Below are 19447 nucleotides of genomic sequence, written 5' to 3'. Positions count from 1 at the left end.
CAAGGATAGAAGCCTAGCAATCTGCAGTCAGGGGAAGGGGTCTTACTATGGACCATGTCTAGCAGCTTCTAAAAAGTCGGTCCAGGAGGGTAGCTAAAGCTTACTTTAGCAGAACTGACTGTTACCACACAGATGGAAGGTATCAGTTAGGTGACACTAGTATCTGAGGGGGTGCAGCTCAGGGCTAGAGCATTTAAAGCAGATCAGCAGGTCCCCGGCTGCCCCCTTAATTACATGTAGTTTGACTGGTCTTTCCGCCTCCCTCACAGCCCACCTGCCACTCACCTCTCCAGCCAGGAATAAATGGCGCTTGGTCTCCGGCACCACAGCCACTAGGGGGAGAGATGCATTTCGGAATGGCAGGCTGAAGGTTTTTTTATTTTTGGGGGGGTGGGGGTGGGAATGTGTGTGTGTGGAGGCACTTAAGTGCCAGGAGACTGTGCTAACAAGGACAAGTACAACCTGGAGGTGAAGACTTGGAGGAGGCTGAGGAGGTCAGGAGGGCTGCAGACCAGGTACTCTCCTCCGCTCACTAAGTGCCAGCTGGGCGGGGGCTGCGAGGGTGCTTTTTCCCGGCATGCTTTTAGTCCTTATATTATTCCACTGCCTACTTGGAGAGTGTCTCGGTGGGTGTTAGGTCGTCCTTTCCAGTGGACACAAGAACCAGGCCACCAGGGTACAGGGGCACACTTGTTCCTCTGTTCCCTGCAGCAGAGGCGCTATGATTTGATATAAGCCAATTCCCGACCACGAAAGTAGCTCGTGGGGCTTTTTCTACGACTTGAATTTCTCTTTAGTCTCTAAGGGACTGTTTCCACAAAGCCCAGTTTCTCTAACAGAAACTCTGAATCTCTGTCGAGCTCATGCATTTGAACCATGTCAGTCTGTGGACTCGAAGGCCAGTGACAGATAAGACCACTCTCTGTAACTTCCTTTAAGCACCGAGAGAACAGAATCGTGGCGGATGGTGGCACAGTTACACCTGGCTTTGCCCGTTCCCCTTGAACCGCAGCGACAGGGAGGCCCAGGTCTGCAGTTCTGATGGAAAAAGCTGAATCTCCCTGTGCCTGCTGAAGGGCAAGGAAGCAAATCTGAACCTCTCTGTGGTGTGTTCCCAGGTTTCAAAGGGCCGGGGCCGGGGCCGGGGCGGCAGAATCTGCTTCTGCAGAGGCTCAGGCGCCGCGGTGCCAAAGACACAGACAAGGAACCGGTATTATTATTATTTTTTTTAAAGCATCTACTATGTGCCAGTACTATGCTGGGCAATTCTTCTGAAGTTGCCATATTTGTCACATGAAACGTGTCCCTGTTTAAGATGGAGAAACGGGAGCTTATAGAGGTAAAGAATTTGCCCAATGACACACACAGAGTAAGGGACCGAATGCAGAGGAGAAAAGGAAGTCCAGAGGATCTTTCAGGATAAAAAACAGAGGACCTGGTGACCGATGAGATGTCCGGAATGAGGAATAATGCACGGAAGTAGAGTTGGGTGATGAAGATGACTTTGTCCGGAGAGAGATACAGCAGGCGCTACAGGGGATGCTGGGAAACCGCTTTCGCTTAGGATGGAGGGCTGAGTGTGCTTTTCCCTCGCGGAAGGAACAGGTCTGGGAAAGCCCCGAATCCGGTCTCAGGGGCGAGAGTACAGATGGGGAGGTTTACTTTGGAAGTTGGGGGAGGGGGAATGTTTTCTCTGCGATGGAAGCGACAGGGTCAAGGACAGCTGAAGAGAGGCGTCCCCGAGGCGCGTGGGACCCCAAGGGGCTGAGGTCTAGCTGCTTCTATTCTCTCTGGTGAGAGGTAACATCTTGCGCTGGGGTGAGGGGGCAGGAATGGAAGAGGACAGCGGGTCACCAGCGAGGCTGCAGTCCGAACGAGGGGAGTCGCACGCTCTGTGTGGGGAACGGTGGGGTTTGACTGGAGCTGCGATCTGGTTCTGCACCGCTCTGAAGCCCACCTTTTGCGGGCACAGAGAACATTGCTGTCCCCCAGATACACTCATCCCCACTCAGGTCAACACAGGGAAAGGGCTAATGATTTTATTCTTTAGCTCCCTTTTTTTTTTTTTTTTATTCTATGCAAATCTCAGCTCAAAGAGTCTAGGTTACTCTCAAGAGTCGACAAGGTTACTGGTCCCCAGTTCCAGGTTTTGTTAATCATACACCATCCACCCTTTGGATGAGCCCCTCTGCAGAGGAATCCGTTAGCTCAGTGGACGCTTGTGGATTTTACAGGTTGCAACCAGGGTGAAGAGAACTCAGCTCTCAGCTCTGAGGGTCTCTGGTCCTACAGTCTCCAAAAGGAGACAAGAAAGGAGAGAAACAGAAACTAGGACTTGAAGGACAAAGAAGATAGAAGATTTAAACCAAAGTATTATCAGTATTAACATTAAGTGTATAAAGTGCCACAGTAAAAAGACAAAGAATAGCTCTGGATTAAAAAGAAAAACCACTCTATGTTGCTCACAGGAGACACATATAAAACCAAGGATAGAGACATATTAAAAGGACAGCAAAAGAGATACTTATGACAACTAAACATGGTGTAGCTATATTATTACCAGACAAAATCTTTCTGAGGCAAAAAGGGATAAAGAAAGACATTCTCCATTGATAAAAAGTTCAAGTCGCCAGGAAGGTGATTTCAGTTCTAAATTTGATACACCTAATAAGATAGCCTTAAAACATATTAAGCATAAATTAACAGAATCATAAAGGAGAAATGGATAAACCTGCAATGATGTAAGAGATTTAAAAACTCCTTGTGCGAATTGATAGAACAAGCAGAGATAATATGAGAAGGATATAGAAGATACGAATGAAAGAATTATCAACTCGACCTAATTAACGTATAAAGAACCTTACACTCCACAATTGTAGGACATACATTTTTTTCCAGGAACCCATAGAACATTGACAAGAATTGACTGCATACTGAACATAAAGCAAGTCTTAACAAATTCCAAAGTATTTAAATCACGAAAGTATGTTTTCTGACCAAAATAAAATTAAGCTAGAAATCGATGACATCAAATAACTAGAAAATCCAACAAATGACTAAAAAAACCCACCTATGTTTGGAAATGAAAAATTACACTTCTAAATAACTCATGGATCAAAGGAAAATTGCAGTTAAATTAGGAATTAGAAGATATTTTTAACTGAATGATGAGGAAAATGCTAGATATTGAAACTTGTCAGTTGCAACTATAGCATGACTTAGAGAGCAATGTATATATAGCCTTAATGGAGCGTGAAAAAAAAAGCTGAAAATTAGTTAAGCATCTAGCCCTAAAAAGGCATAAAGGGTACAGTAAAATAAACCCAAAGAAAGAATAAGGATGACAATAATAAAGATTAATGGATGAAATAGAAAACAAATATACAAGAGACAAAGTCGGTGAAGCAAAAGTTGTTCTTCAAAACAAATAATGAGCGTGACAACCCAGATGAGATCGACCAAGTAAAACGAGAAAACACTAAGAACCAATATAAGGAATTTAAGAGGATACATTATTATGATTTCCAAAGATGTTAAAAGACCATAAGACAGTTGTATAAATGACTTTATGTTCATTAAATATAATATTGAGATGCCATGGAAGATTTTCTAAAAAAATATGACTTCCTCGAATAGAGAGAAATCCTTTGCTAGATGGTCCTTGCTCTCTCCTCCTCACTGCTCTGCGCTGGTTGGTTCAACGGAAAAATACAAGATTTTAGCTGATATCGGTGCTTGTATGACAACTTTCTATGCAATTAACGGCAAAGCTCCACAGTCCCCTGTCTTCCAGCAAGGTCATGTCCTTCGCCAAAAAGCTTCCAGTCATGTGTTCCCTCTGAACTTCTCTATACATATACGATATGGCGCAGAGGAGAATGTCTCTTCTGGAATACTTGGTAGTGTGTCCAACTGGGCTTAGCCCGAGAACATGGTTTCTTGGGAAAAGAAAGTTTGGGGAATTGCAGACATCCTGATGTAGTGTTTGTAACTTTTCCCCTAATAAATCCTACTTTATGCTTACACTAGCAGTATTTGCTCCCATCCTCTGGCTTAGTTTTTATCAAAATTGACACAAGAAGAAATCAAATCCATAACGAAAAAATTTTCCATTAAAAAAATAAATAAACAAACTTCCAGGCTCAGAGAGTTTTAACATATGTTATACCAAACATTTAAGAGATAATGTAAATTGTTATTTTTGTATTACATAAACACTTCTGGAGAATAAAAATTAAAACAAATGGTACCTTCCCTAACTCATTTTATGAGGCTAGTTAAACTTGATTTTAAAAAATAAGAGAGTATATGAAAAAAAAAAAACCAGTCCAATCTCACTTATTAACATAGATTTCTAAACCATAAACAAAAATATTAGTAAATCAAATTCAGCATGGCATATAAAAGAATTGTGTTAGCATAGGTCCATTAATGCTTTTAGGGATTCCTAAATCTACCAAGCCACTTACTTCTGACTATTTCTTTGAGTGGATCATTCTCTACCTATTTTAACTGAAGGTCAGGCCCTCGTTAAGTGGGTTTGGACAGACACCTCAATTATGTGGAGCTCTGCTTTTTAGGTACCCAATGTGACGAGCACAGGCATTTGACTCTAAAGGCCATTCTAATAGCCAGTGTCAATGCTTCTCCAGGCTGCTGCCCACACCCAGGGGCTGTGGGCCAGGAGGATGCTGTTGTGGGTCTTTTGAGGAGTCATCCCATCTCCTGCTGTACAGCAGGTTGATGGGTTTTCACTGAAGTAGGCCCGGAAGCTCCCAAAAGAGGTGCATCCTGAAGTGGCAGTTCATAGGTTTACAGGTAGTCTGGGTGTGGCTGTACAGATGAAAAATATTAATTAAGGCCCACCCCAGCAGAAGGGGGTATAGCTCAGGGGTAGAGCATTTGACTGCAGATCAACAGGTCCCCAGTTCAAATCTGGGTGCCCCCTGTGCTTTTTTCCCCCCGCCCCATTTTGACTTTTTAAATCGGTGCTGCATTTCCATTTCTTCTTCCTTATTAGACATCGACGTAAAGGTTTTTTTTTCTGGAACAAGCAAATGGTGAAGCTTTAATATGGTATTTGGTAGTTCTTAACTCCAAATATAAATTAGACTCACCAGAAGAGCTCATAAAAGTGCCATTTCCCACGCCGCACTCCAGACCTATTAAATCGGAATGTCTGGGGTGGGGCCCAGTTATGGTAAAAGCTCCCCAGGGCCCCAAGTCCCCAGCTAAGTTGAGAATCAGTTGGAGAAGAATTCTAGGAAGCCTCTTGAGACCCAGGTTGCCACATCCCCACTGTCTACATGGCATCTTGGTTCGGATCTCCTCTTGCTCTTCCTGTGAGTGACATCTGTAACCTCACCTTAACAGCATCTTCCAGGAACAGTCACTATTTCGGCATGTCTTAGTTTTCTTAATTCTCTCCTTTTCCGTCCAGGCACTCTCCCTGGGATGGGCTGGGATTGGTCTTCTACTTCCGAGCCAAACCACCAGATTCTGTGGCTCGGGGAGACGGCCTTCATGGGGCCCAGAGAGTTTGCAGAGGAAGAACTATCAACCTGTTAAAGGATAATTTCAGGCTGCGTAACTCTTAAAGGCGATGCTGTGTCTTATTCAAGCTTTGAAAGCAAATGTCTATAGAAAGAACCAGTGAATTTTAGCCACTGTCTCAAAACTGAAGAAAATGTTGGCTTTCTGTGGTGTGGAGAACAAATAGCTGAGCACTTGGTAGACAGTCCCAGAATTCATCGTGAGTTCAGAGAGACAGCACGTAATTCAGAAGTATGGTTCATAGTTACACTATTCTTTACACTAACCATTTTTTATGACCTCTCACAACTACCTAAAAATACATTGCACGATCCTTCGGGTTTACAGAAACAGCAATAGTTCATACTTTAGATGGGCTAAAAACAGGTTCTCGTAATTAATATAACTATTTGACAGCAAGAAAGTCTTTTTTTTTTTTTTTAAATATTGAATGGCAGCAAAGCACAACAGAGGAATATTGCCATTTAAATTTTTTTTTTTTTAGGTGAGGCAACCCTTGGTTGACCTCGCAGATTGCAAGAACCTTGTCAGCTTACAATCCCTTATTTAATTTTAACATTAATTTTATTTTTATTTTTTACGCCTACAGCACCTGGTCTTCCTAGGTGGTCTCCCATCCAAGTACTAACCAGGCCCGACTCTGCTTAGCTTCCGAGATCAGATGGGATCCGGCTCGTTCAGAGTGGTGTGGCCGTAGCTGGAATATTGCCATTTAAGACAGCATGGGCAAGGCTCGTCTTCCTGGAGACTTCACCTGACTTGACAGGCTGGCAAACAGCTCTCTATCTCTCTGGGCTGTAAATGTTCCATGTCTTCTGAGTTCTCTTGTCAGCCTGCGACATAAGTGCCTCAGGAAACAAAATTTCTTTCACCTTCGGGGAACGTGCTTCAGTTTCCCTTCCATTAAAGCCAATTCGTTTGATTAACGAAAGACTCAAATTTTTAAATTAGTATTTGTTTTCCTCAAAGAGGTGGTTTTTAAATCCAATTTCATAAATACTCGGAGCTTTGGCTTAGAAGCTGGTTCTTGCCTCTTTCCTGTCCCTGTCGCCCTCCCCCATGACACCTTCTGACATTGAAAATCTCTCCCTAGTGGCAGCCTCCATCTCGCCTTCTCATCCCTACTTCAGGTCCTGCAACCCAGTCCTGCCGGCCCTGCGGCCACCCCGTGGAAGCCCCATTCACTGGTGGACGGTTCCTTTCTCCTTCGCCTTTCCCCTTAACACCCCTTTCTACACCTCCTTGCTCACCTGATGCCCCGGGCTCCCCTGAAGAGGTTCCCCTCCCGTCAACCTCCCGTCAACCTCCCAAGCAGGGAGCGTGCCTTCTCCCCACCCCAGGTCCCAGGTCCCCAACCACCGCTCAACGCTTCTCCTTCAAAGCCATCTTTATTATTTTATTATTAATGCCTACAGCACCTGGTCTTCCTAGGTGGTCTCCCATCCAAGTACTAACCAGGCCCTACGCTGCTATGCTTACAGCACCTGGTCTTCCTAGGTGGTCTCCCAACCAAGTACTAACCAGGCCCTACGCTGCTTACCTTCCCAGAGCAAATGGGATTGGGCTTGTTCAGGGTGGCGTGGCCGTAGACCGTGGACCGTGGCTCCACTGGGGCGCAAACCCAGGACCTTCTGCGTGTAAAGCGGACGTGCTCACCGCTACACTGTAGAACCACGTCCTATCTCCATCATTTTAAAGCATACTCTTCTCATCCTCCTTGACCTACGCGCCCCTATCTGGGACCCCTCAAACCTGGTGGAAGGCTTTAGAGCCAGGCTGACAACTGCGTTCCCTCCGCCTCCTTGTTCTCATCCTCAGCGGTGCCCACGCCGTGCTCACGCCCTTCCCGGTGCTCGCGCCTCACGAGCTTCCATCGCGGCTCTTACAGCGTCCGCCGATTCCACCCCACGGCAGCTAGGAAGAGGCCCGGTGAGGCAGGGATGGGTGTTTCTCCCAGGATACGTTCTGTCGTCTTCTTAGTTGTTAGCGGGGTGCGTGCTTTCCCAGAAGGAAAACTACACTTCCCAGCGTCCCCTGGAGTTAAGCGAGGCCAAGTCTGGTCAATGAGAGGTAGGAGAGAGTGATGGGGGCTCTTAAAGGGCGAGGCTGTCTTTCCTCTTTCCCTGTCCTGCTGGCTAGAAGACAGACACAATGCTAGAGTGAGAGATGCCACCCACAGGGCACCACGAGGAGACCTTCGGAATGGAAGCCGTGTGGGCTGGAACCACCTGGAAGAAGGAATCAGGTCCTTGACCTGATGGAACACACGCCTGGACATCTGAGTGCGGACTTGCGTGTGAGAGGGAAGGACGCCTCTTCTGGCGTGATGCGCGCTTGTGTTTTGTGTTGACCCTGTTACTTTGGGTGCCCCGCGCTCCTGGCCAAGTCTCCTCCTAACACAACCGAAGCCTGACTGTCACTCAGAACTAGTCCCTCTCGACTCTTGGACCTGCAAAGTCCTTTCCGATGCTGCTGGTTTTTGCCTTGAGCTCATATTTCAACCTTGAGCTCCTTCATCGCTCTGTATTTCCCTGATCCCAGAGCCGCTTGTGGCTCACCCGCCTGCTGACCCATCACGGACCCCACGATTGGCCTCTCAGTCACGACTCTGGCCCCTTCGAGGTCTTTGCCTGTGGTCTGTCTACCTTCCTCACAACGCCCTTCTCCTGCGGATACGCGACGTCGTTGGCTTTCTGCGCCTTCGCCCCAGGCTGACCCGTGCGTGCTGGAGTCGGCTGTGGAGCCAGACAATGGCCCCACTGCAAACCACGCCAGCCTCGCCTCACGGGCAGCCACGATTCCCTTCCTGTTTAACGCACCTCTTCGTTTCCCACAGCGCCCAGTGCAAATTCTGTCCTGCTTCTCAAGAAGTCAGTGCCAGCCTGCCTCCTTCATTCTCTTCAGCAGACCTTGTTTCTTCTGTGACTGAGAAGACCAAGGCCATCTGATGTGAGGCCACTCAGCATCCTCATGCTGCTCTCGCCCCCTCCAGCCTAAGAGAAAAAAACCAAGGCTTTCTCCTCTTTAGAGCAAGGCCTGGGTTCTTGACCCACCCCTCTGCTCTCCCTGGGGGCTTGTCCCACCGATGATGTCCTCTTTTTTGGTGCATACGGTTTTACACGTTCATATATTTATCGGCCCCTCACTCTGTGCAAGAAACAAACACCCCACCCTGCAGGCGTGAGGTCGCGGTGATTATGGTGGAGTGTGACACGTGACGTGCGGAAGTCCAAGCTGCGGCGGCAGCACGTGGCAGGGGACCCGCCCGTCAGGAGGATCGAGGAAGGTCTCCCGGGAGAACGCCCGCTCCCCACCGGCCCCCTCCCTCCGTCTGTTCGCTTCGCTGGAACCGCGCCCGTCGAAGGCGCCGATGGCCATCTGTCCCATTCATTCTGTCTTTGGCTCAATCTCTCAGGAGCACTTTTTTCAATCGACTTGGGACTGTCACTTTGTGTTTGTTTGTTGTGTTGTTTTCTTCATACCTCACTGCCACTTTTTCTCAGCCCGTTTTGCTGGTTTCTTCTCAACCTCTCTCTTTGGAAACATCTGAGTGCCCGGGACTCAGTCCCCAGACCTCGTCTCCCTTCCACTCACATTTGCCCGGTGATCTCGCTCAGTCCCGCGGTTTCAAAGGCAGCTGACCCTCGAATCTGTGTCTTCCGCCGGGACCTCCCCCTAGCCTCCGGCTTCCTTTCGGACACCTCCGCTGGGCTATTTAACAGATGGCTCCGACTTAACGGGTCCCACATTGGACTCCTGATTTCCGTTACCTGCTCGAATTTAATTTCCGCTGCAACCTCCCGCAGCTCAGAGAAGGGCAGCTCCACCCTACCAGCTGCTGGGCCCAAAGCCTCGTCGACTTTTTGCCCAAAGCATCCTTGACTTTTCTCTTTCGCTGCATACAGATCATTGGCAAATCCTGTTCATGCTACTTCAGAATATATCCACAGCCTGACCACGGCTGGTCACCTCCGCCATTATCGGCCTAGACAAAGCCACAGTCATCTCCTACCGAGACACCGCAATCACTTCCTAAACTCATGGTCCTGTCTTTGGCTCCGAGTCTCTTCATAGCAGCCAGAGGAGAAAACCGGCTTATTTCACTCTTCTGAGTGAAAGCTGATGTCCTTACAGGATTGGGCCCAATGTCGGTTAAAATAGACTGATCTCTTGAAACTAGAATAGTGGATAGATATTTATAAATAGTCACATACAAAAAATATGAAACTTAGGAGAATGTTCCAAGGGACAGTGCAGGGACAATGGGAGAATGGATTCCTGGGACTTCTAAGCTCTTTCAGGAAGCAGGGGATGTTTCCTTGAGGAAGTGAGGCTTGAGTCATTTCGTGACACCCTGGTAAGGTACAATACTTGTGGTAGCTAATACGCAGAAGCAGTGCGCGTCCCACTGGGGGTGGTGTGGAACATTCCCTCACGTGGGTGAGGCCACACTGCCTGCTTCTCCCAGGGCACCTGGCGTCCATTTTAGCTGTGGAAGCTGGTCCTGGAATTCCGTCTGTTGCTCAGCTGAGGCCTCTGCACAGTGAGAGGTAGCAAGCAGGTGCTGTGACTGCTGCACCGAACTCACCGGTCACCGTGCCCGCCCCACCCGCACGCCGCCTCTACATGCGCCCTGTGTGTGCATGCTCCAGACCTCTTCTCAGCCCCAAGAGAAAACAGTTCCAGATATTCCATATCTAGATGGTTCTAGATAGTTCCAGATAGTTCTTGGCGTGCTCTAAACTGCCAAGTTGGGATACCAGGAGCCAGTCTTCGCTGCGTGCCTAGCCCCTAGGAGACAAGTTCTCCTTGGTAAAGTGGAATTCGCCGTCACCAAAGACGTTTGCTGGCCCCTCTCTTCCTCTGCACGGGGCAGTGTCCCAGCCTCTGGAGGCGGGGCAGGCACAACAGCAAAGCTGCCCGGCTGCCCTCCTTGCCTGCATCTCTCTCTTCCCTGGCCCCCTGGGTTTTCGGCTCCCTCTGGCTTTGCCATGAGCCACCCCAGCCGGCGGTCACACGCTGGGCTGACTCGCAACCCTTCATACGCAAGCGCCTTTCCAGTCTGAACCCCGCCCACCGACCCCCTCCCCCACCCGGCCTTTGCTAGCTCAACTCTTGAGTCTCCCCACCACGAGCACGGTCGCCCAGGGGGTTCAGGCGGTTTCATGAGGGAAGACGGGAGCCTGGGCCCAGCGTGGCCAGGGCAGCCTGGGGTACTCCAGTGGACTTCTTGTTGATGTCCCCCTGAACAGGTGCAGGCCCACCGCCACTTCCACTGGTGGCCTTGGGAAGGGAAGCCATCTGTTGAGGACAGTCATTCATGGACATTTTCAGGGTCACTACGGTCCCAGCCCAGATTGTAGAGATGGGAGCTCCCCGGTGCTGGGGTTGGGGTCCGTTCCAGGCAGAGGGGACCCCAGTTTCCCCCTTGTCCATACGGGGCCCACCAGAATTGTGCCAGAGCTACACTCACCCCTCTCCTTCGAGGAGGGACAGGCCTGGACCCCCTCCCCAATTCAGCCACCTCCCTCCGGCAGAGACAGGCTTTGTCGGTTCCCTCTGCCACATACGAGATTTCATTCCTCGACTGTCTTGCTCCAGGCATGAATACAAAAACCTTTCTCAGCCTTATAAATGCCGTCACCATCATTTTGCTTTCATTGCGAGCCTCAGATGACCGGGGTGGTGAGCGTTCCTCATTATTTTCAGACTTCTACAGTTTGCACGAGCCCTCACTCTACCTTGGGTGCTAGTTCCTTTCGGTCCAAGAGGCCTTTGGGAGAAGGCAGGTATGGACGAGGGCTGGTGTGTGACTCGCCTCAGGTGTGGCTGAGGGGCCGGGGGCAGGGGCCTGAGTGCCTGGGTGTAGGTGGCAGGCAGTGGGGTTGTCCCGGGCCCATTGCAAGAGTGCCCTCTGCTCTCAGACCAACCACGGACACTGTGCCATCTGGTTGGTAGACAACCGATATGTGAAACGAGGGTGACAAAATCAGAGGGGAGGGGGCTGGACATCGCAGAAATGAGACATGCCTGAATGTGGCAGAGGTCACAGCCGAAGGAAAGACCCGAGGGCTCTGGGATGTGGAAGTGAGCGTTTGGGACCTGGGATCTGAGGAAGATGCAGGGACCCGGAGGACTGTGGCTGGAAGGCAGGAAAGCCTTCCTGGAGAGGGTCTGTAGGGCTCTCTCCCATTTATTTTAACCACGCAACTCCTGGCAGGCTGGAAACGTGTGGATATTGGGTTATTACGTGTGTAAATTCGAAAATCGAAGCACCGCACCTGCTCCATGGGCGTTAACGTGATAGACTCTCTGGCCTATTTCCTCCCTTAGGTACAGATGTCCACGTATGTGCGAACTTACGCATAGTTCTACATAAACATTCTTCTGTGCATAATCTTTTTATCGTATAATCATACGTCTATACAGCATCTTTTTCAACGCCCAAATGAGCTCACGGCATGCGTACGTCACGCGATTTGCTCTTCTCACTTCGTGGCATTTTTTAAGCATCTTGCCATGATGGCGGTACACCGGACCTATTTCATCTATGACTATTGCATCATATTCCATCCTGTGATGGGACCACAATGTTTGTAGCCAATTCCGTGGGCAGGTGGGGTTTTTAGGTGGTGTTGGACTATAAGGTGAGTCTCCACGGATGCGTCTTTGTGAGTCACGTGAGTGTTTCTGAAGGATACGTCTCTAGGAGTGGAACTCTTCTAGAGAATAATTTTTCTAAGTAACATTTTTTTTTTTTTTTTTTTGGCTAGCAACATGCTCACTACGGAAAAGCTGAAAGACAGACAAAAGAACATAAACGAAAAGCTGACATCATCTAAAATTCCTCTGACACACTGTTTTGAAATCTGCCTGTTCACCTGACAAATAATCATGAACATGATTGGGTGTCATTAAATAACCTTCAGACGTGGGCTCTGTGCCTTCTTTCAGTGCAGCGGAAGGCGCTGTCACCGAGTCGCAGGTGTGCCCCATCCCAGCGTGCCCGGTGTGCAGGAGATGCTCAGCGTCTCTTACTGCCACAGAGGACTATCTGGATGGCTTTAGAGACCTCCCCACCTGTCAAGGTCAACAAGGCTGCTGCTGGTCCTCAGCCAGGTGCACGTGGAAGCGATGGGGGAAGAGGAGGAGGAGCTGGTTCCTGACAGGAAGGAGGCCCAAGTTCAGAGAAGGAGAGCTGGGCGGGACACCCCAGCCAGCAGGACCTGTCCACGCCGATGACAGGTGGTCACTATACCCCTGTGACCAGATCCCAGGCCAGGCGTGTAGCTCGGGGGCGGGGGATTGGGGTGGGTAGAGCATTCGACTGCAAATCAAGAGGTTCCCTGGCTCAAATCCGGTGTCCCCCGCCTTCCTCACTTTTAATCCTCTCTTGCCTGCTTCCCCCCGCCACGCCCTGGAGGAGAAGGATGACGCCCATCAAACGCTTGACCCACAACTCCTCAGAAAGTGCAGACCCGGCCTGAAAGCAAAGGTCCTCCCCCAGGGACTTATATGCACATTCGTGTTTACAGAGCACAGGTCCTGGCCTCCGCCAGCCCCTCTGGGCGTGGCTCGCGTGCAGGTGGCAGGGACTCTCCACAGAGAAGGCTGGGTGCATCTCCATCTCCTGCTCTGGCGCCACAGCAGCCCACCTGGGCTGTGCCACAGGAGCAGGGGACCAATAGGAGCACTGTGTGGCCCTGCGACCATGGTGGCCACTTAGCATCCTGAAACCTACTTAGAGGGCTGCAGGTCAGACGCCCGGGACTGAGGCTCCATGTCCCCAGGTCCCAGTGCTCCTGTTGGGGCCTCGTCCAGACTCTCAGACCCACGCTCGCATCGCCCCGACCGGGCCTGGGGAAGTGTGGGCGCCTGGGAGGCCCTGCGGGAGGGGGCGGGAGTGAGCGGAGAAGACTGGGGACTGGCCTGACCCTCCTCCTCCTTTCTCTCCCTCTGTGCAGATTCACAGGCTCCGGAGAGGGAAAGGAAGCTGGAATCACACTCCCAAATCAGTGAAAATTTAAAAATAAGAACATGTAAGGAGCATCTGTCCTTAAGGCCCCTCTCACTGCTGTCTAAGGCAGACTGGACCTCTGCGGTGACATCCAGCCTGAGACACTGAGCTGCCCCCTTCGCTGGTCAGCCCACAGGGCCTGCCCCACTGCGGACAAAAAGCACGGCTGCTCGCCATCCCCTTCAGCACCGTCCTATGCCTGCGACGAGCTGTCCATGGCAAGGACATCCGTGTCAAAAGTGCCGGTGGAAGGCCTCTGGGTGATGCTAAGGGCACAGGTCCCCAGCTAGGCTGCCCATCACAGCACCTGCTGTGAGGTGGGGAGCACAGTGTCTTTTCATGGAAATGCAGCTCACGGGCCCCAGGGCCGACCTCCTGAATCAGAATAGTGAGGAGTGGGGCCGAGGGACCATACTTTTAACAGGCCTCTACCCAGTGTAGAGTCAGTTTGGTTCAATGCCCATGTTACAGGCTTGAAAGGAGGCCGTAATTAAGAGACGTGCCAAGCCCACACTCATGACTAATGGAGTTGGGGCCAGGTCCCACACGGCTGCTCTCGGGTTCCCCCCAACCCCGACCCAAGGCAGGCACGACCTGGCCTGCTGCCTTCAGCTGCCCCCACGGCCAGAGCTGAGTCCGCACTGAGATACGCCTGCCCAGGAAATGACCCGGATGGCTGCCACCCCACATCTGGTCCTCAATGAGACAAGCTCATGGGGTGTGGGAATCTGAGTCACAGACCTCATCACCTGCAGCCAGACGTTCCTCCCCTGAGCCCAGAGACCACTTCCGACAGTTCCCAAGCTGACGCCATGTCACGGCTGTGGCCTCTCCCAGGGGGGACTCCCCTCTAACCGGCTGTTTCTGTGCATTCCGGGTCGGCTCCCTGTCCTGGCTGACCCGCCCTCTCCTGGCCGTGAGCCCCCTCCCCTTAACCACTGACCCTCACCTGAGTGCCCAGAAGCCTCCTCTGCCCCTGGCTGCTATGCTGGCTTTGAAGATCACTTCTTCCCAGGGGACCACCCCGTCCCTCCTCGGCTTACCTCCTCCCCAGGCCCGTTCATTCTAAAATCTCCCCTGTACTCTCTCTTCACCCCGCCTTCGCACTCAGCCACCCAGCCGGCCGCGGAGGACTGTGGCAAAGACCCGTTAGGAATGGGATTCGATTGTTCTTATTACACAGAAAAGTCCAGAATGGTAAAAAGAAGGGGGTTGGGTGGGGGGGACATTGCTTTAAAAAACTCTCACTTCAAGGCCTTGCTCATTCTTGAGTATATTATAGACATTATAGCTTTTCAACAAATACTTGTTGACCAAAAAATATGTTGATGATTTTAAAAACACAAATAAGGAGCAGGAAGGAAATAAAAAATTAATCCCACCAGTAAAAGAACCGCTAACAGTTGGTTTCTATCCTTCCAAACTTAAATATACGCCGTCCTAGGCCGTGATCAAACCTCTTGTTACGACGGGGGTTGAGTCGACGTCCAGCTACTTGGCGGCTCTCGTCGGCCACCACCCCACCCTGGGCCGGCATCTCTCCCGTGGCGAGGCCCCCTGTCCTACTCTGTGAAGATAAGAATTTTGGGTTTAACAGCAGGGACATCCTGAACTGATCTTCCTTTTATGTCAGAATTACAGTGATTCTTAAAGACCTGCTGGGTGTTTTCACACGAGGCGGGCGGGAACGTAACTGGTGGCTGTCTTCTGGAAGGCTACTTGGTAGTCAAAGCACTTCGGTGTGTGTATCTGCTTTGTCTATATGGGTGTACGAAGATGTGTACACACGGTTCGTCATTGCCGTGTTGTTTGTAAAAGTGCGCGTTCGGCGTGGGAGCTAAGAGCTCCGCGGGGTGGGACCCTTTGGGATCAACACCCTGGGCCCGCGGGCTGTCACGGCGGTCACTTCCACCCAGCACATGGGGATGGGGGGCAACGTGTAGCCTCTTCCGCTAGGAACCTGCCATCTTCACTTTAAATTAGAAAACGCATTTCAATGACGGCATCTCTCAGCATTCCCGGTCTACGAAGCCATGGGATAGAAATGGTTTCAAAGATGCTCGAGCTCCCGTAAATAACGCATTTCTAAAAGTCGTATTGACGGGGTTATCGTCTAACCACTGTGTTGAAGCTACAGTGTGGGGGGCGGGTGGGGGCAAGTGACACGCGATAAGGACGTTGCCGCCTTTCCCGTGTCTTACAGTCTTTAGATTTAGTCTTCGAGGCTGTTCTGGCTTCTCAATTTCATCTGTCCTTGGACAAGTTTGATTCCCGCTTTTAATTAACAAGTGGAGCAAACAATAAACATACCCTCGAGGTGTTCCAGGTAGGACAGTGAACCCGGAATTCAGCAGAGTTTAACACCCTATCTTCCCTTCCCGGGTCAAATGCTGTCAAGAATTCATTCCCGCACACATTCCCCAGAATTTGGCTGTTATAAATCAGCAGGGCCTTGTGATGACTTTTGTGTGTGGCCTTCACTGCAAGGTGCGACTTTGTAATTGGCTCCCCAGGGCATGGTGGGGCTTCTTCAAGTTACAGATCAAAAGTAAAAGGGGGGTGTGAAGTGAGAGGGCAGCGAAGCAGGGACCGTATCTGCAGGGGACAGGGAGGGGCTTCTTTAGTGAGCAAAGGGGATTGGGAAGATTTTGTTCTTAGGTATATTTTGGGTTCTACAAATGCCCACAATGATTCTTGGGGACCCTACTCTTTCCACGTTGGAGCCCCAGGTTTCACAAAGGGGAAGCTATGAATGAAATTGACTTCGTCATTCGACAATCTTGTAGAATCCGCTGGAGAGAAGAGGTTGTCGTTCTCCTCACTGAGCTTTTCATGGTGTCTGTAGGCTATCCCGCTGCCCACTTCCAATCAATGACAAGCAAATGGATATCTGGAAGCCTCATCCCGTGGGCACCGCGCTGCAGATGACCGCCAACAACAAACTACCTAGCCGTTCTGCCAGTGTGGGTCATAGGTTATGCCAGATGCCCACACCTGAAAAACTAACTGGATTTTCTCCAAGATCTCAGGACTGGTCAACCACAGCCAAGGTCCGTGTGGCACAGACCACATAGAGGGACCCCCAAACCTGCATCTGGTAGTGCGGAAGCACGCCACTTGAACTCTGACACCCCAGGATCCTCCCATCCCTACTGAAATGGAAACCCCTTTCCGCAGTAACGCCGCTGGCCAGCATCCCTGTCTGCGGAGCACAGCTACTAAAATGCTTCTCAAGACGGAGAAGCCCCCCATCTCCGTGCATTTCTCAGGGCCTAGGTGAAGGTCGTCATTGTTGATCGGATGGGCAGTTCACACGTGATCAATCCACTCCAGCTTTCCCTACCACCTGCGGTCTATGGATTCTTCCTATGTTCTACCATGAATCGCTACTTCCGCAAATGCCTTTAGAATCGGCCTCCTGTGAATCCTGATTCAAGTCAACAACTGAGCAAACGGGTTTATCCCAGGTGGTCTAGCTATGACATTTTAAATAGAACGTTAATTGGGTACACTCATAAAAATAAAGCCAGACTTACTTAAAAATTATACTCTCTCTACTTCACAAAATACTTCAAGCATCCATACCAACAGGTGTTCTCCAGATTTTTCTTGATGTAAATGAGCCAGTCTGGTGTCCGGGGTCGGCTGAGACCTTTTTTCTTCTTTTCTGTCACTCTAGATCAGGAGATAATGAGGGGTGAGGCAACTATCTCTTGCAATGAGAACCCCTCAATCTAGCTCACTCAGCTTTCAGACAGGAGGAAGGGGCTGGTTCGGCTGGCATGGGAGGTTCAGTAGAGTAGGTCATTTGGTATAATTTGACGCTTCCAAATGCTCTCATCAATCTGCATTACAATGTGTGAAATCTCGCTCTTTCTTAATCACGGATCTATTTTCAGCAAGGACACTGACGAGAGCTGTGGGTTCCGCCGACATTAGTTTGACAACCCTCAGATTAGCCTTTCCTGTTATTTTCAGCTATTTCAGGTAGTCTGTGACAGGAGAGAAGAGATGACCTCGATACAATCAGAGGAAGTTCTGGATTTCTAGCCCATATAGAGTGACACTTGAGCTAATTATTTGCTTTCTTTAAACTGCTGGATCTAGCTGGATCTCACCATCTAGCCCTGAAGCCACTTCTAGTATCCCGTGGGAACTCGACCTGATCCCTAGGGCGCTGCAGACAAAAATTCACTCAACTTTTTCTACTGTTTGATATAGGCTCCTAGCTTAGCATCCCCTGAATGACCTAGATTTTTGTTATCTTCAGGTCTAGTAAAGTCCGATTACCAATCCACATTCCCTTCTTCTAGAGAGACACAGAGAGAGATTTCCCCAAAGTTCAAGGGGAGGACTTATCTGGCATTTTAGTTTTCTGAGCCAGAGACAGTATCCTGTCTTCTGTCAAGACTGAGACAATTGTGAATTCCCAAAACGGAGTTCAGAAAGTTCAGATGCTGGACAAAGAAAAAAAGGTAAATGTTTACCTCAAGACCTATGAGAACTGACCCAACCCTGGAGAAATAAGATTTCTCTAGAGCTGCAGGTGTCAGCGGAGGCTTTTTAAAGACCCGACCTGCCTCTTTTCTTTCTTCCTTGCAGGCTGACTCAATGTGATGGGAAAAGCCAAGAGGAGAACATTGTGTTCACTGGGTAAAATAAAGGACTTGGGCAGGGGGCACCCAGATTCGAACTGGGGACCTCTTGATCTGCAGTCAAATGCTCTACCCCTGAGCTATACCCCCACCTGCTTACCTGTCTCTAATAAGCACTCTAAACCTGTAGAGCCACACCTTAGCTGTCAGCACCTCCAGAGGGTTCTTGCTGGTGCTCTGCCTTCATACACCCTGCAAACTGATGCCCTTCCTACTATGCCACCCGCCACCTTACATAGTTGATTGTCACCTCTACTCATAACAGGCATCCTTCCTTCACTCAGTCCCTGGCTGAAGGCACCTGCATTGAAATCATCAATGTATGCAGCTAGAACATCCTTCAGACTCACCTAGAAGACCAGGACTCAGAATTGGCTACCCAACGGAGCCTCTGAGGTTGGGGCCAGGTGGGCAGTGCTGGGCAAAAGTAAAAGTTCTTGGGACCCACTCGAGAACCCGTAAACCAGACTCTCTGGGAAGGGGACACGGGACAATGTGTTCTTCTAACAAGCTCCCAATGAGTCTGACTCACAGACAGTTTGGGAGCTATTAATTTAATCTGTGCCATTCTTAGTATGGATCTTAAAAAAAATGACAGTAATTAAAATCAGGCCCAAACAAAACATTCCTGATTGATGACCTGGTCACAACGAGAATCCACATTTATGCTTAAGCCCCTCTTTGTACTAAGTCCTCTGGGCAGGAGATGACTGGTCCCCTTTATCTCTCCTCTTCTTCCCCCTTATCCTCTACTTGCGAATCCTTCTACATGTCAGCTGAAAGAAGTAACCGGAAGGAAAGATGCCATCCATGGCAAAGTGATGAAGTACGAATGAGAGAGATTATGGTCACTGCAGCATTGACACAGGACAGAGTGAACATGCGGCAAGAGCAAAAGCAATTGCCAACAAGTGACGCGTCAGTCAGGGACTACTCGATATGTAGTCAAATAAACGCTCTGCGCCTGAACGCGATCCCCCATCTACGTAGCCTTTCCTGGGTAGCTCCATTTCACCTGTGCTGTCCCACCCAAGGATCCAATGTGTATTGTAATTTCTCCCAATTTCTGCCGAACTGGTAGGAACTTCATTTAGACAGATCTCTCCCTGGCTTTCAAAAGATAAAGATATCTAAAAAGCAACCTGTAAAAAAAAAAAAATTCAAATTCTGCAATTGATAGCTGACTCATCGACATGGTATGGTCGATGATATTCAGATGACA

The 19447-nt window shown here is 49.7% G+C and overlaps 3 non-coding genes and 1 pseudogene across 3 annotated transcripts; 1 reads left to right on the top strand and 3 right to left on the bottom strand.

Moving 5' to 3' along the window:
* The first annotated feature begins 4876 nt into the window (after positions 1 to 4876).
* On the top strand, positions 4877 to 4948 carry TRNAC-GCA (transfer RNA cysteine (anticodon GCA)). Its single transcript has one exon. It is a non-coding gene; the product is annotated as a tRNA-Cys (tRNA).
* Positions 4949 to 6133: 1185 nt separating this feature from the next.
* On the bottom strand, positions 6134 to 6252 carry LOC120601550 (5S ribosomal RNA). The gene has a single exon (XR_005652478.1). It is a non-coding gene; the product is annotated as a 5S ribosomal RNA (ribosomal RNA).
* Positions 6253 to 7025: 773 nt separating this feature from the next.
* LOC120601584 (uncharacterized) lies at positions 7026 to 7144 on the bottom strand (annotated as a pseudogene).
* An 11099-nt stretch (positions 7145 to 18243) lies between these two features.
* Positions 18244 to 18315, bottom strand: TRNAC-GCA (transfer RNA cysteine (anticodon GCA)). The gene has a single exon. It is a non-coding gene; the product is annotated as a tRNA-Cys (tRNA).
* Between the last annotated feature and the right edge of the window lie 1132 nt (positions 18316 to 19447).

Source organism: Pteropus medius, unplaced genomic scaffold (genome assembly GCF_902729225.1).
Source record: "Pteropus medius unplaced genomic scaffold, Ma_sr-lr_union100, whole genome shotgun sequence".
Lineage (NCBI taxonomy): Eukaryota > Metazoa > Chordata > Mammalia > Chiroptera > Pteropodidae > Pteropus > Pteropus medius.
This window is presented reverse-complemented; position numbering and strand designations above follow the sequence as displayed.